At 48.4% G+C, this 14,199-nt stretch overlaps 1 long non-coding RNA gene across 2 annotated transcripts in view; it reads left to right on the forward strand.

The window, feature by feature from the left end:
• The window catches only part of LOC112574206, a 65,806-nt gene that overhangs the window by 13,480 nt on the left and 38,127 nt on the right, over positions 1 to 14,199 (forward strand). The window contains exon 2 of one of the 2 annotated variants that reach the window (XR_003101382.1): positions 9,383 to 9,441. This is a non-coding gene — a long non-coding RNA (uncharacterized LOC112574206). The remainder of the gene's footprint in view (positions 1 to 9,382; positions 9,442 to 14,199) is intronic. The other variant, XR_003101381.1, reaches the window with a different exon arrangement.

Here is a 14,199-nt window from a genome sequence, read left to right on the forward strand (position 1 = left end):
CTTGTCTTCCTCTTGTTTGTCCCTTCGCCCTTCGTGCGGCGGTCATTGCGTGGCCCGCGGGTGCCGGGTGGTCGCCGTGCTTGCTGGCCAGACGGATGCTGCGGCGACTGCTGGCCGCCAGACCCGACAGAATGTCTCCCTCTCCCCTCAGTCTCTCCCTCTCCTCTCAGTCTCTCCCTCTTTCCTCAGTCTCTCCTCTCCCCTCAGTCTCTCCCTCTCCCCTCAGTCTCTCCCTCTCCTCTCAGTCTCTCCCCCTCCCTCAGGGGGACCAGACAACGTCATGGACGGCGGCGACAGCACGGGTCCGGCACGTGCCGCCCACAGCCCGCGGCCCTCGCCTGCCAGACATCAGGACGGCGCTGCCAGTCACGTGGTTACTGCAGTGGTCACGTGGTCTCATTAACCCCGTTAGCCTGACGTACTTTGCTGTTAGTAATAGAAGGACCTCTGGACGGCGTCAGCAGTCTTACAAGCAACAAATGGCGATAATGATAAAAATAATTCATCGTTTGAGGAACGGAAATGTGGCTGTGGAGTCGTCACCGTGGTCGTGAGTGTGGTGGTAGACAAGTCCTCGTAGAACTACACATTGGAGTAGCTGCAGCACGCATCACCACAACTTTATGGTAGTTTATATTGACATAAACATGACCTTGCATTTATACATTAATAATAACAACCAACATAAGGTGGTCACATGACCAGAGTGACCGAGGCTGAATGTACTCAGTTCCGTGTTGATGCTGGTTGATGCTGGTAGTCTGTCTCAGTGGCACTCACACAAGCCCGGTGTCGGGTGAGCGAAGAGGTGGAGCAAACTGTAAATTCACCTGCCCGTTTTGCAGGTGGCCAGACTCGTCATCACTGCACCTTGTACACGTGGGGTCACGCTTGATGACAGTTGTGTTTACCTCCCCGAAACCCCCACTTGACGGCTGTCAGGCCCGCGAGCGGCTTGGTGGCACCTTGGGTGTAGGAACTTGGGGGCGAGTGTCAGCAGACCATCGTGTGACCAACTACACAACCAGATGACCACCTGACCACCTGACCAGTTTCACAGTCTGTCTGGGTCTGGGCAGCTACAGGGCGGGTGGTGTCGGGGTGCGCAGAAGAGGAGGGTGAGCGTGTGAGTGCAGATGATTGAAGATTATTCTCGCCGTCAAGAAGGGAAAATGGTGAGAGATCTCATCATAAATGTCAGATTGTTTATCTGCTTGAATTTGTTTTTGTTTTCCTTTTGCCAAAACTTTAAGTGAGTGAGCAATGGACCTCAAAGGCAGACCGCGGAGAAGAGAGGTGTGACTTGGAGGAGAGGGGGAGATGTGGAGATGGTGACTGCCTGATGTCGGTGGGGAATGGGCGTGAACTGCTCCCCCTCCACCCAGCAGGCATCATAAAGATGGCGGGGACAACACCACAGTCTGGTGGCACGTCACAGTGACGCACCCGAGTGATTGAACTCTTGGAGGAGGTCTCTCCTGCCAGTGGCTGTGGTCGTGCATTTCGTGAAGGAAAGAACAAAGTTGGAGGCAGGGCAGTGGAGGAATAGAGGCTGTGTGTGTGTGTGTAGGAGTGTGTGTATGTGTGTAGATGTGTGTGTATATGTGTGTGAGTGTGTGTATGTGTGTGTGAGAGAATGAGGGACAGGGGGATGTTTGGGGTAGGAGTCCTGCAGGTCCAGTACTTTGTTCACGGGCTCAGCAGCAGACCAGCTATTGATTGCCGTAGTTGTCTGTCCTTTGTGTTGAGACCTCCAGAGGTACGGGTACCACCAAAGCCGGACATTGCTGCCTCAGTCGTGGTGTGCCATCACTTGTCTGCCCCTGGTCCTTACCAGCCCCGGCGCACAAAGCCTGTCGGTAGAGGGCGCCATTTGTGAGGAGGGCTGAGGGTCACTCTCTGCAATAGATATCGACAGTTGGTCGATAAAACAGAAGTGAAGGGGGTCGTTTAACTTGCACTCCTGGTAACTACACATCAGGCCGCATGCCATCGATCTTTTCTCTTCGGTCCTGTCCTCGCTCCTCTTGTCCTGTCTTTCTGTCTTTGCCCTGTCTTTGTCCTGTCCTCGCTCCTCTTGTCCTGTCTTTCTGTCTTTGCCCTGTCTGTGTCCTGTCTTTCTGTCTTTGTCCTGTCTTTGTCCTGTCCGTCTTGCTGGTGCCCACTGTTCATGGCGGTTGCAGGTTTTCATGTCCGTCCTATCAACAGCTTTCTGCTCGCAGATTTCTCAGTGAGAGCAATTGATACTTGGTGCACGGTACAACCTACACAGTGTAGCAATGTGGTTTACTTCAGTACTGGATGAGATACTGTTGAGTTCTGGATGAGATACTGTTGAGTACTGGATGAGATACTGTTGAGTACTGGATGAGATACTGTTGAGTACTGGATGACATACTGTTGAGTTCTGGATGAGATACTGTTGAGTACTGGATGAGATACTGTTGAGTACTGGATGACATACTGTTGAGTTCTGGATGAGATACTGTTGAGTACTGGATGAGATACTGTTGAGTACTGGATGACATACTGTTGAGTTCTGGATGAGATACTGTTGAGTACTGGATGAGATACTGTTGAGTTCTGGATGAGATACTGTTGAGTACTGGATGAGATACTGTTGAGTTCTGGATGAGATACTGTTGAGTACTGGATGAGATATTGTTGAGTACTGGATGAGATACTGTTGAGTTCTGCATGAGATATTGTTGAGTTCTGGATGAGATACTGTTGAGTTCTGGATGAGATACTGTTGAGTACTGGATGAGATACTGTTGAGTACTGCATGAGATATTGTTGAGTACTGGATGAGATACTGTTGAGTACTGCATGAGATATTGTTGAGTTCTGGATGAGATACTGTTGAGTACTGCATGAGATACTGTTGAGTACTGGATGAGATACTGTTGAGTACTGGATGAGATACTGTTGAGTACTGGATGAGATACTGTTGAGTACTTGATGACATACTGTTGAGTACTGGATGAGATACTGTTAAGTTCTGGATGAGATACTGTTAAGTTCTGGATGACATACTGTTGTGTTCTGGATGAGATACTGTTGAGTACTGGATGAGATACTGTTGAGTACTGGATGACATACTGTTGAGTACTGGATGACATACTGTTGAGTACTGGATGACATACTGTTGAGTACTGGATGACATACTGTTGAGTACTGGATGACATACTGTTGAGTTCTGGATGAGATACTGTTGAGTTCTGGATGAGATACTGTTGAGTACTGGATGACATACTGTTGAGTTCTGGATGAGATACTGTTGAGTTCTGGATGACATACTGTTGAGTTCTGGATGAGATACTGTTGAGTACTGGATGACATACTGTTGAGTTCTTGATGACATACTGTTGAGTTCTGGATGAGATACTGTTGAGTTCTGGATGACATACTGTTGAGTACATGACAAAATGAATGCCGTAAGGTGTTACATGTTTAAATACAAACCTGGAAATGTAACCGCTGCTTTGAGGTGCTAGTCAAAGATTGTGTCTAATAAACTGCAAGCCGATTGGGTGGCTTTGGACAGAGTCAGGTCATGACCTCAGCAAACATCGGAAAGCCATGTTTTAGTGGCAACAGCTGATTGACACGTGTAAACAAACATGTTTTGTGACGAGTAGCAAAACCTAACTACACATCGAGATCGTCGTGAAGGAAAACAAGTTAGGGTGTGGTGTGAGATGGGCGACTTGGTGTATCATGTAATGTAATATAATGTAAGTTTGACTGCTGTCCGGTCTGCTGTCCGGTCTGCTGTCCGATCTGCTGTCCTGAGGACTGGAGGACAGGCGGGGAAGCATGCCATCAACACCCTGCCTGTGGGCGGTGGACATTGCTGGGTGCAGGATGATGTCAGCAGCAAGCAGTGCAGTGGAAGGAGTCGCAGGTGTGTGGATGGGTGTGCACTATGTTGGTAAACAAGTGAAGAGACACTCGGGGTCACTTCCGGCCCTGAAGATGTTTCCACACTCTGTCCTGCCAGTACTCAGTGAGGCAGTGTGGGAAAGTGCAAATGTGACTCAATTATTTTCTGATAGATTCTCAACGAAAATGATATTGACAGAAACATATTGGATATTTTTTATTTGGCATTAACAGATGATTTGTACCGGAAGTCAACGGAATGGCTAGATGTTTCAAACATACAGCTCTTAATATCTGCAAACATTCAACTCTTTATTGCTGTAAACAATGTCTTAATTGTTAAAAATACAACTCTTAATTCAAAAAAACCTATTCACTCTTAACATTATAAACATAAAATATTAAACGCTTAATTTCTAAATTATTAAAAATGGCAATTCATAATATAATGCACATCTTAATATTTTTGAACTCACAACTTTTAATTAAAAACATTATTTTAAACACAACTTTCAATTCGCAAAACTATGCAAATAATATTTTGAATACAAGTGTTAATTGTTTAAAATGTACAACTTGTAAATCTTGTGTTTGCGCGTGAGAACATCGTGTTCACACAGGTGAGCTGTAACACAGGTGTTAACCGGGGCAGGTGTTTCTAACAGCAAGTACCTGAGGAGGCTGGTCCGGGTCTCGGAGCTACAGAGTACAGAGCTCGGTTGTCACAGTGGTTGGACACTCGGGTAGGACACTCGGGTAGACACTAGGGTAGGACACTAGGGTGGTACACTAGGGTAGACACTAGGGTAGGACACTCGGGTAGACACTAGGGTAGGACACTCGGGTAGACACTAGGGTAGACACTAGGGTAGGACACTAGGGTGGTACACTAGGGTAGGAGACTAGGACACTAGGGTAGGACACTAGGGTAGACACTAGGGTAGACACTAGGGTAGGACACTAGGGTGGTACACTAGGGTAGGAGACTAGGACACCAGGGTAGAACACTCGGGTAGACACTAGGGTAGACACTAGGGTAGAACACTCGGGTAGACACTAGGGTAGGACACTAGGGTAGACACTAGGGTAGGAGACTAGGACACTAGGGTAGGACACCAGGACCCTACCTACAACAGTCCAACGGTGAAGCTGGTCTAGTTTGGCCGGAGACAGGCCACCTGACAGAAGACTGTCCTGCAGGGAAGCTGAGAGAGCGGTGGACGCCGCGGTGGTCAGAGGAGGAGCTGGCTTACGACCATCAGCGACTGGACTGGTCATCGTGTGCAGGACACCGACTACCGCCCACAGCAGACGAGAGTGGCGGCCCTTGTCAGCTGCCGTGTCTGTCCATGTGCTCCCCTCAAAGACTGGTGCCAGTGAAGGGATGAATGAGTGAATATTTGCTTGCTTTGGAGAGAAATACGTGTTTCCACCTAGCGGTGAGTTCACCTCATGAGGGAAGGAAACCAGAGTACTTCCCCCTTGTGAACAGGTGTCACACACAGAGTGTAGGTGACAAGTCTAGTAACTGCTGCCCTCGGTTTGACGGGAGAATGTTTGCACCTAGAGGTGATTCCACACTGAGGGGTCAACACCGGGCGCCCCTATGAATAAATATTATATGCACAGCCGTATGGCTGCACCGCTGGCTGGCTGCCGAGACCAAGTCTCAGCTTCTGGAGAAGAAGTAGGTTGTCAGGTGTGGGCGAGCCGTTGAACAGTTTAACATCCGGAACTGCAATACCATTCTCAAAGTCAACCGTAGAATTGCAACAAAATTTATTGCTTCGTTGTTATTATTATTTTGGTAAATGGCCTCCACCTCCACTTGTAACGACTCAGCCACTAAACTGAAAACACACGAGACCTTAAAGCTTGAGCTTTTATACCTCCGTCAACACAAGAGCTCGCATCGTCTGCTCTTCTCCTCCATGTCACCGTTTCAACCGGAAGTGACGTGGTGCTGTGCTCTCGTTCTACAAGTAAACGTGGGCAACCTTCGTCTGCATCCAGTCCTGAGATACACTCCGTCATCTACCTGCTTACTCAGCTGTCATACCCACGTGGTGTTCTCTTCCTACAACGTTGTTGTTGTTAATGACCAGGGTCACGTGGGGACCGTGAAGCAAGCCGCCGCCATGTTTCACGCGCGCGAGATTTCACGAGACGTGCTCCGTGTCCGTCCTCACCTGCGCGGCTTTTATTGACGCAGTTGTCGGCAGGTTTGCGAGAAGCCTTTGAAGTTGGCGCCGAGGCCATGTTTACGGGGCGGGGGTGTGGTGGGGCTGGGTGCACACTGAGTGATCGCTTTTCCCGAGGTCTGGTCTTGGACTACAGGCACTGCACAGTGCGGGACGAGCGTAGCAGTGAGAATGAAACGAGAGCTTGGGGCTTCTTACAATCTACTTCTACAGGAATGTGGCTGGTATAACAGACATCACTTACAGCAACGACATGTTGATGTAGTAGACGCTTGTAGATGCTAATGGTCTCTGTGGTAGACATGACCATGTGATGGACTGTTGTATTCAGACTGCACGCGCCTGCACTCACCTCTCTCACACCTTACTGTTTGGTCCTCAGTACACTAGTACACTGTCGTCCCTCCGGCGTGTGAGGTCTTCATTATTTGACACGAGGGCTTAATAAACACTAGCCGCCCCCACACACTCCCACTAGCTAGTGATTTGTGAGCTGACTCCTCCAGCTGTCACTTTATTATTAACTTTTTATCTCTTGTTCCACTTGAGCTTATATTAATAAGGAGGCGCCAGTGAAGTGTGGCGACATCATGAAATACTTGTGCTCTTAATGTCGCTTCTTTAACTTGACAGGTGGACAGCTCACGCACGGTAACAGGGGCACGACGTTTGAAGTGAAGCCGTCACGTGACTTGCTCTCTCTCTCTCCTTCCTCTCTCCTCCCTCTCTCGCTGTTCATCTTCATCACTTTACGAGGATCTTTCACGATGCGACCTTGTTAGAATTTTCTCAGCGTAGTAGAGGTACATCGACATCTCAACGAGCATTCTGTCGTTAGGGTTAAAGTTCAGTCACCATTCTAACGGTTTGTGATCATGTGATGTCTGCAGATGGGTGTCCAGTCATCGTTGTAATGATGGGAATGTCACCCGCGTGCTGCATGTAGCAGCCTCCATTTAACCGTTTAGCTGACTAAGTAGTCTCTGCTTCAGTCACTGTGGTGACGTCATATCCGGATACAAAGTCGAACATGCAGTGTGATAATTCAGTAATACGCAGTCTGATGATGTAATAATTCTGCAGTGTGATAATTCAGTAATACTCAGTCTGATGATGTAATAATTCTGCAGTGTGACAATTCAGTAACAGACAAGTGATTCGATAATTCAGCAATATTTACTTGGTAAACCAAGAATTCCATAAAGCACTTCATTAAGTTCATGCTAAGTCCACGCTGGCAGTGTCAGAATGGACGTCCAGCCATCAGTCCAGTAAATGTGAGTCTGGTAAAGGTGGACACTAGAGGGCAGCAGACATGTGACATGGACATTGACCTCCATCAGTCTCATGGCTTAGTCCACTCGTGTTGTCAGCATTCATCAGCATTCACCCCTCGCCCCCAGTTAGTCCCTCCCTCATCCACCAACAACCGTCCATCCCACCCGCCCCATCTTGCAGCTTTATCGTCTCTTTTCATTCCTACTTATCTTTCATGCACGGGTGGGGCGAGGCAAGGCTTTACACTTGATGGCCGCCAGTGGAAGTGGGAGTGACGAACATCTCTTCTTGATTAAAGCCACAGACCACAGATGACCTTTTGTCTGTTGCCGGGAGTTCAAACAACAACATCGCAGGCCAGGAGGAAGAATGGTCTTTATTAAACTCTTTGAACAAATATTCATTTCCTGTTTAAAAGTGGCGACTTCCTGTTCCAGCGCCTGTCTGTCATCATGATGGGGACAGTGGTTGTCTTGCTGACTTGTCGTGTCCGTGGGGGGGGGGGGCGCCTTGATGTCGGGGGGACAGGCAGCGGCCATCACAGTAGCTGAGGGTCAGGTCACGCTGGAGGGAGAGAGGGTGGTAGTGGGGAGACAGCTGGAGTGAGAGAGGGTGGTAGTGAGGGGAGAGAGAGAGACAGCTGGAGTGAGAGAGGGTGGTAGTGAGGAGAGAGAGACAGCTGGAGTGAGAGAGGGTGGTAGTGAGGAGACAGCTGTGGTAGTGGGGAGACAGCTGGAGTGAGAGAGGGTGGTAGTGTGGAGACAGCTGTGGTAGTGTGGAGACAGCTGTGGTAGTGGGGAGACAGCTGGGACGGGAGCAGCCTGACATCACAGCTGCCGGTCAAGCCGACAAGTGTCAAACGCTTTGGACAGATCAGTTCCTGCTGTCATCGCCATTATCAATCGTCAACACAATCATCATCAGATCGAGTCCATTGTTATCAGCATGGGGAACTCTGGCATCCTCCCGAGAGTTGAGGGACTTTGTGTTTGTACAAACAGCGAATCACGAGGTGTAGTTCACACCCGAGTAATGTTGTACCGGGGCTGTAGAGGACAAAGAGGATTTGTGTGATTACAGCTTTCTGTACATAGTCACGTGATCACATTATCACAACTACTTAAGTTTGGTATGGAGAAAGGAAAACTACTGGAAAAAACACAATTCAGGTATATTCACATGCATTCACACACACTCACACATTACACGTACACACCTACACCTTCTCTCACATTCTCTCTCTCTCACCACACTCTCTCTCTCCATCGCACACGCGCGCGCTCACCTGACCGCAGCAAACGAGTTTCCACGTGATGTTGAAGCATTGCAGGTGAATGTGTGCGAGGTAACCACAAAGTGTATCATCTGTGTGTGTGTGTGTGTGAACTACCGAGCATGATGTCTACAGACATTACAAGACTGTAGTACAACATTGCAACATCAGTCCGTGTGTGTGTGTCTCACAAGCGCACAGAGAGGCGCTGCTGCTAAAAGTAGTTGTTGCCCCTGGTACCGACATGTGACACAATGTTGGCAAACACCCGCAATGAGGGCAGACACCCCCGTGTTCCACCAAAGTACCGCAAAGTCTCACCACCACCACCACCACCAACATATGTAGATGTAGACGGCGACAACAACCTCAACAGCCTGGAGACAAGGCGCGGGCTATAGAGGGCGCTGCCATCACACACACACATGCACGCCTTCATGTAGAGGACGCCAGCAACAAAATCAACTTTGATGTCGATGTTCACTGGGGCTGTGGGGGAAGGGGGCATCAACAGGGGGAGGGGAAATAAACGGGCTACAGGCAGACCTCCCCCCTCCCTCATGGGATCAGACGAACGGCGGCAAACATCGGGGGAGGGGAATGGGGTGGGGAATGGGGAGGGGAAGGGCGTTAGTACCGCTGTCTGCAGGTAACGGCCGTTGTGGGAAATCATGAGAAAACGTTTGTTTACCTGACAGACGGCCGTCGGCCTTGAGTCCACCTCACATTTTCTTACCTGTTTCAGGTGTGCCTGCTGAGGCGAGCTGACTGCTACTGCTTTAATCACCGCGTGGCGGACAGTGAGTACGTGTACGTGTACGTGTATATTTAGATGGTTGACGTGTGTAGGTGTACTGTGCAGTCGTGCTGCCAGCCATGCAGCCATCCTCATCATCTTTGCCAGTGTGCACTCTGTCTGTCAGTCAGACCCTCACCTCCTTCTCTCCTTCTCTCCGTCTCTCCGTCTCTCCTTGTCTCCTTCTCTCCTTGTCGACCTTCTGTGTGGTGATGTGCGGTTGATAGGATGCTCGCGAGGGTGAGGAGGGCTTGCCGACATTGGCCTCCTGCACCCAGCCAGCGGTGCCGCCACGATGGTCACGTGGTATGCAGCAGTGCCGCTACGTTGTGACATGACGCTGTGACGTGTTGTTGATGTTGTGACGTGTTGTTGATGTATTACATTGCTAACACTAAGGTTCTATCACTACCTGCCGTCCACCACCCCTGTCTGTACCCTGTACCCGTGTCTTGTTCTCGTGTGTCATTAGTGAGAAGCCGCAGTGACAGGAGTAAGTCGAGCTGTCTTGTTAAGTATCATCTTCCTCGTCGTTGTCGTCGTCTTCGTCTTCTCGTTCACCTCCACCTTCATCAGTTTTGTGTGACTTGCTGTCTGTCGTGACTGTGATAGTCCGACATTAAACACCGCCTTGACTCTCTCTCTCTCGCCACATCATAAGTGGAGCGGATGTCAACGAACTTTGTGTGAGAGCTTTGTTTACTGTTTGTATTGTCTTGTCACGTGTGCAATCCCTCTAGCCTGATGGCTATCATAGTTGTGTGGGATAGCTTGTGTCACACTATACTTGACTGTCTTGTAGCACTAGGAGGGAGACCTCCATAGCTTGGTGGCTAGTGGTTGCTATGTGGGATAGCTTGTTACTAAAATTAGCTACATTGCAACATCAGCTGGAGGACGTTCATAGCTTGAGGACAGGTGACTGTAGCTATGGAACAGAAGGCGGCTGGTTTGAGAGTGGCTAGAGTGTGAGGCTAGACGACTAGCAGCAGCTGTGCAGCTGTACCTGATGGGAGTCACGTGTTGCCCTGTGCACCTGTCATCTGACGTGCCCCGGGAGTCACGTGTTGCCCTGTGCACCTGACTGTCGTCTGACGTGCCCCGAGAGTCACGTGTTGCCCTGTGCACCTGTCATCTGACGTCCACCCAAAGCCACTTGACGTCCTGCGCACCTGACGTCCTCAGACAGCCACTTGCCGCCTTCCCTGCCTCATCGCTTGACGACCGCAGGGATAAGCTGTGGTGGAGTGTCCTCCAGTCAGCCTGTCGCTGTGGCTGTCTAGAGAAACATTAGCCTGGAGTTAGCCCTGACCTGAAGCTGTGCCTGGAGTTTGCCGTCCCGCTGACTTTGACACCTCACAACGGTTTTGTCCCCCATCTTAACATTTCTGTCACAAAGCCAGGCGAGGGTGGGATTGGGATGGAAGAGGCTCATACGGGTGCTCGTATCAGGAACCAGACTGCCGGCATCTCTTCTGGGAGTGACAGACTTTAGGGGGACTCGCGCGTCCGTCCAATCCGCGTGGTAAATAAAAGATTAGGGAAATGGCGTCTGATGTCTAAGGGAGGTCACTCTAAGCCCTGGTAGAAGTAAGGGAGGGCTTACGGCGCGTGGCGAGCTACCACCGGATCTGGCAAAGAGCGGTGATAGTTGATGTCTGATTGATCTCTGCGGCAAACACCCGGCGTCCAGCTGTACCCTGTAGATATTCCGACCATCAAGATATTCACACCATAAGACTGTATCCTGTAGATATTGACAGTATGCAACTGTATCCTGTAGATATTGACAGTATACAACTGTATCCTGTAGATATTGACAGTATACAACTGTATCCTGTAGATATTGACAGTATGCAACTGTATCCTGTAGATATTGACAGTATACAACTGTACCCTGTAGATATTGACAGTATACAACTACCCTGTAGATATTGACAGTATACAACTGTACCCTGTAGATATTGACAGTATACAACTGTATCCTGTAGATATTGACAGTATACAACTGTACCCTGTAGATATTGACAGTATACAACTGTACCCTGTAGATATTGACAGTATACAACTGTACCCTGTAGATATTGACAGTATACAACTGTACCCTGTAGATATTGACAGTATACAACTGTACCCTGTAGATATTGACAGTATACAACTGTACCCTGTAGATATTGACAGTATACAACTGTACCCTGTAGATATTGACAGTATACAACTGTACCCTGTAGATATTGACAGTATACAACTGTACCCTGTAGATATTGACAGTATACAACTGTACCCTGTAGATATTGACAGTATACAACTGTACCCTGTAGATATTGACAGTATACAACCCCTGTAGTGACAGTCTACAACGTACCCTGTAGATATTGACAGTATACAACTGTACCCTGTAGATATTGACAGTATAAAACTCTACCCTGTAGATATGACAGTATACAACGACCCTGTAGATATTGACAGTATACAACTGTATCCTGTAGTGACAGTATTGCTGTAGATATTGACAGTATACAACTGTATCCTGTAGATATTGACAGTATATCAACTGTACCCTGTAGATATTGACAGTATAAAACTCTACCCTGTAGATATTGACAGTATACAACTGTACCCTGTAGATATTGACAGTATACAACTGTATCCTGTAGATATTGACAGTATACAGCTGTATCCTGTAGATATTGACAGTATACAACTGTATCCTGTAGATATTGACAGTATACAACTGTACCCTGTAGATATTGACAGTATAAAACTCTACCCTGTAGATATTGACAGTATACAACTGTACCCTGTAGATATTGACAGTATACAACTGTACCCTGTAGATATTGACAGTATAAAACTCTACCCTGTAGATATTGACAGTATACAACTGTATCCTGTAGATATTGACAGTATACAGCTGTATCCTGTAGATATTGACAGTATACAACTGTATCCTGTAGATATTGACAGTATACAACTGTACCCTCAAGGTATTCACACCATAAGACTGTATCCTGTAGATATTGACAGTATGCAACTGAACCCTGTAGATATTGACAGTATACAACTGTACCCTCAAGGTATTCACACCATAAGACTGTATCCTGTAGATATTGACAGTATGCAACTGTACCCTGTAGATATTGACAGTATACAACTCTACTCAGATATGACATATACAACTGTATCCTGTAGATATTGACAGATACAAAACCCTGTAGATATTGACAGATACAACTGTACCTGTAGATATTGACAGTATACAACTGTACCCTGTAGATATTGACAGTATGCAACTGTACCCTGTAGATATTGACAGTATACAACTGTATCTTGTAGATATTGACAGTATACAACTGTACTCTGTAGATATTGACAGTATACAACTGTACCCTCAAGGTATTCACACCATAAAGCTGTACCCTTAACATTTGCTGGCTGTTAAAGTATACCCTGAAGATATTGCGAATGTTAAGTGTACCCTTAATATTTACTGGCTGTAAAACTGAACATCACGATTCCCGCCTAATAAGACTCGCCATCAAGCCAGACATTCCCTCTGTAAAACACATTTACAAGGTATTCCGACTACAAACTTGTGTCGTCAAGATATTCCACTATAAATCTGTGTGTCTGTGTGTCTGTGGAATAAAAGCGCGGTGAAGGCATCGTACAGACACAGACACAGGGGAGGAGACCCAAGTACCCGGGTACCAACACAGACGGTCAGCCTGGTAAACAGCCGTCGCCCTGGGCAACGAGAACATGTGAGACAGCCGATGGCGCAGCTTTTGTTTTCTCTGTTTTAATTGAACACTCGTCATGCTCCATTAGGGGAGATAACCTGGCTCCACATCCGCTAAGGTCCTGCACCCGCAGCGGCTGGGAAGCGACCGGCAGGGGGCGGCAGTGTTTGTGCACACGTGTCGGCCATCGGTGCCGTCTGACGTTGACGAAGTGCACCACGGCCAGCACCACGTCACCCTCCTGACGCTGCATCCGGCCGTTGGTGCGTGCCGCTAGGTGGCGCAGTGACAATGTAGGCGCGCGAGGTGGCTGCAAGAGTCCATTACATTCTGGGGGGCAGGGAGGCAGCTACTTTTTCTGGGTTTGTGGGGGGCTGGGGGCTCATCAGTTAGCCCTTGTCCAACGCAGGGAGGCCAGTCGGCGCTCCTGGACGGATGGAAGGACTCTAGTCACGTGACTTCCTGTGTCTGGTCATCTGCGACGCCTGGAAGTCTTCAGTCTCGTGGCCACAGTGCGTGAGGGGCGAGCTCCGGGCCGATCGATTGACCCCGCAGTTTGCTGACCTGCAGGACAAAGCCCCGACTGTAGTCAGTCTGGTCACGACTACAGTCCTCCTTCCACTCGCTCAGCCTCCCGTAGTCCTCCTACCTCACTTTGTTTCTCTCATTCTCTCTCTCTATCTCACACAAACTCTGAGCACAGGATACTCGGACACAGCGGAATGAAGGAATGCTAGAGACCCTGCATTCAGCTCCTGCCACAAGTAACGGAGTGAAGTGACCAAGTCACAAAGTTTGTTGTTTAGCTGAGTGGACTGTGGGGCTGGGTGTCCTGTCCCCTCTGGTCCCCTCCTGTCCTGTCCAAATTACTCATATCTATTAAGAAATAATTACCACTCAACCACCTCATTACACAAAGTACTTCAAAGTGTTCCTTCATGGATCATCTTAGACAGCGAATGACAGATGTGTGCAACAGTACTGACACTTCAACTGTAGCCTCAAAGTACAGCTGACCTCTGA

The sequence above is a fragment of the Pomacea canaliculata genome, linkage group LG10 (genome assembly GCF_003073045.1).
Source record: "Pomacea canaliculata isolate SZHN2017 linkage group LG10, ASM307304v1, whole genome shotgun sequence".
NCBI lineage: Eukaryota > Metazoa > Mollusca > Gastropoda > Architaenioglossa > Ampullariidae > Pomacea > Pomacea canaliculata.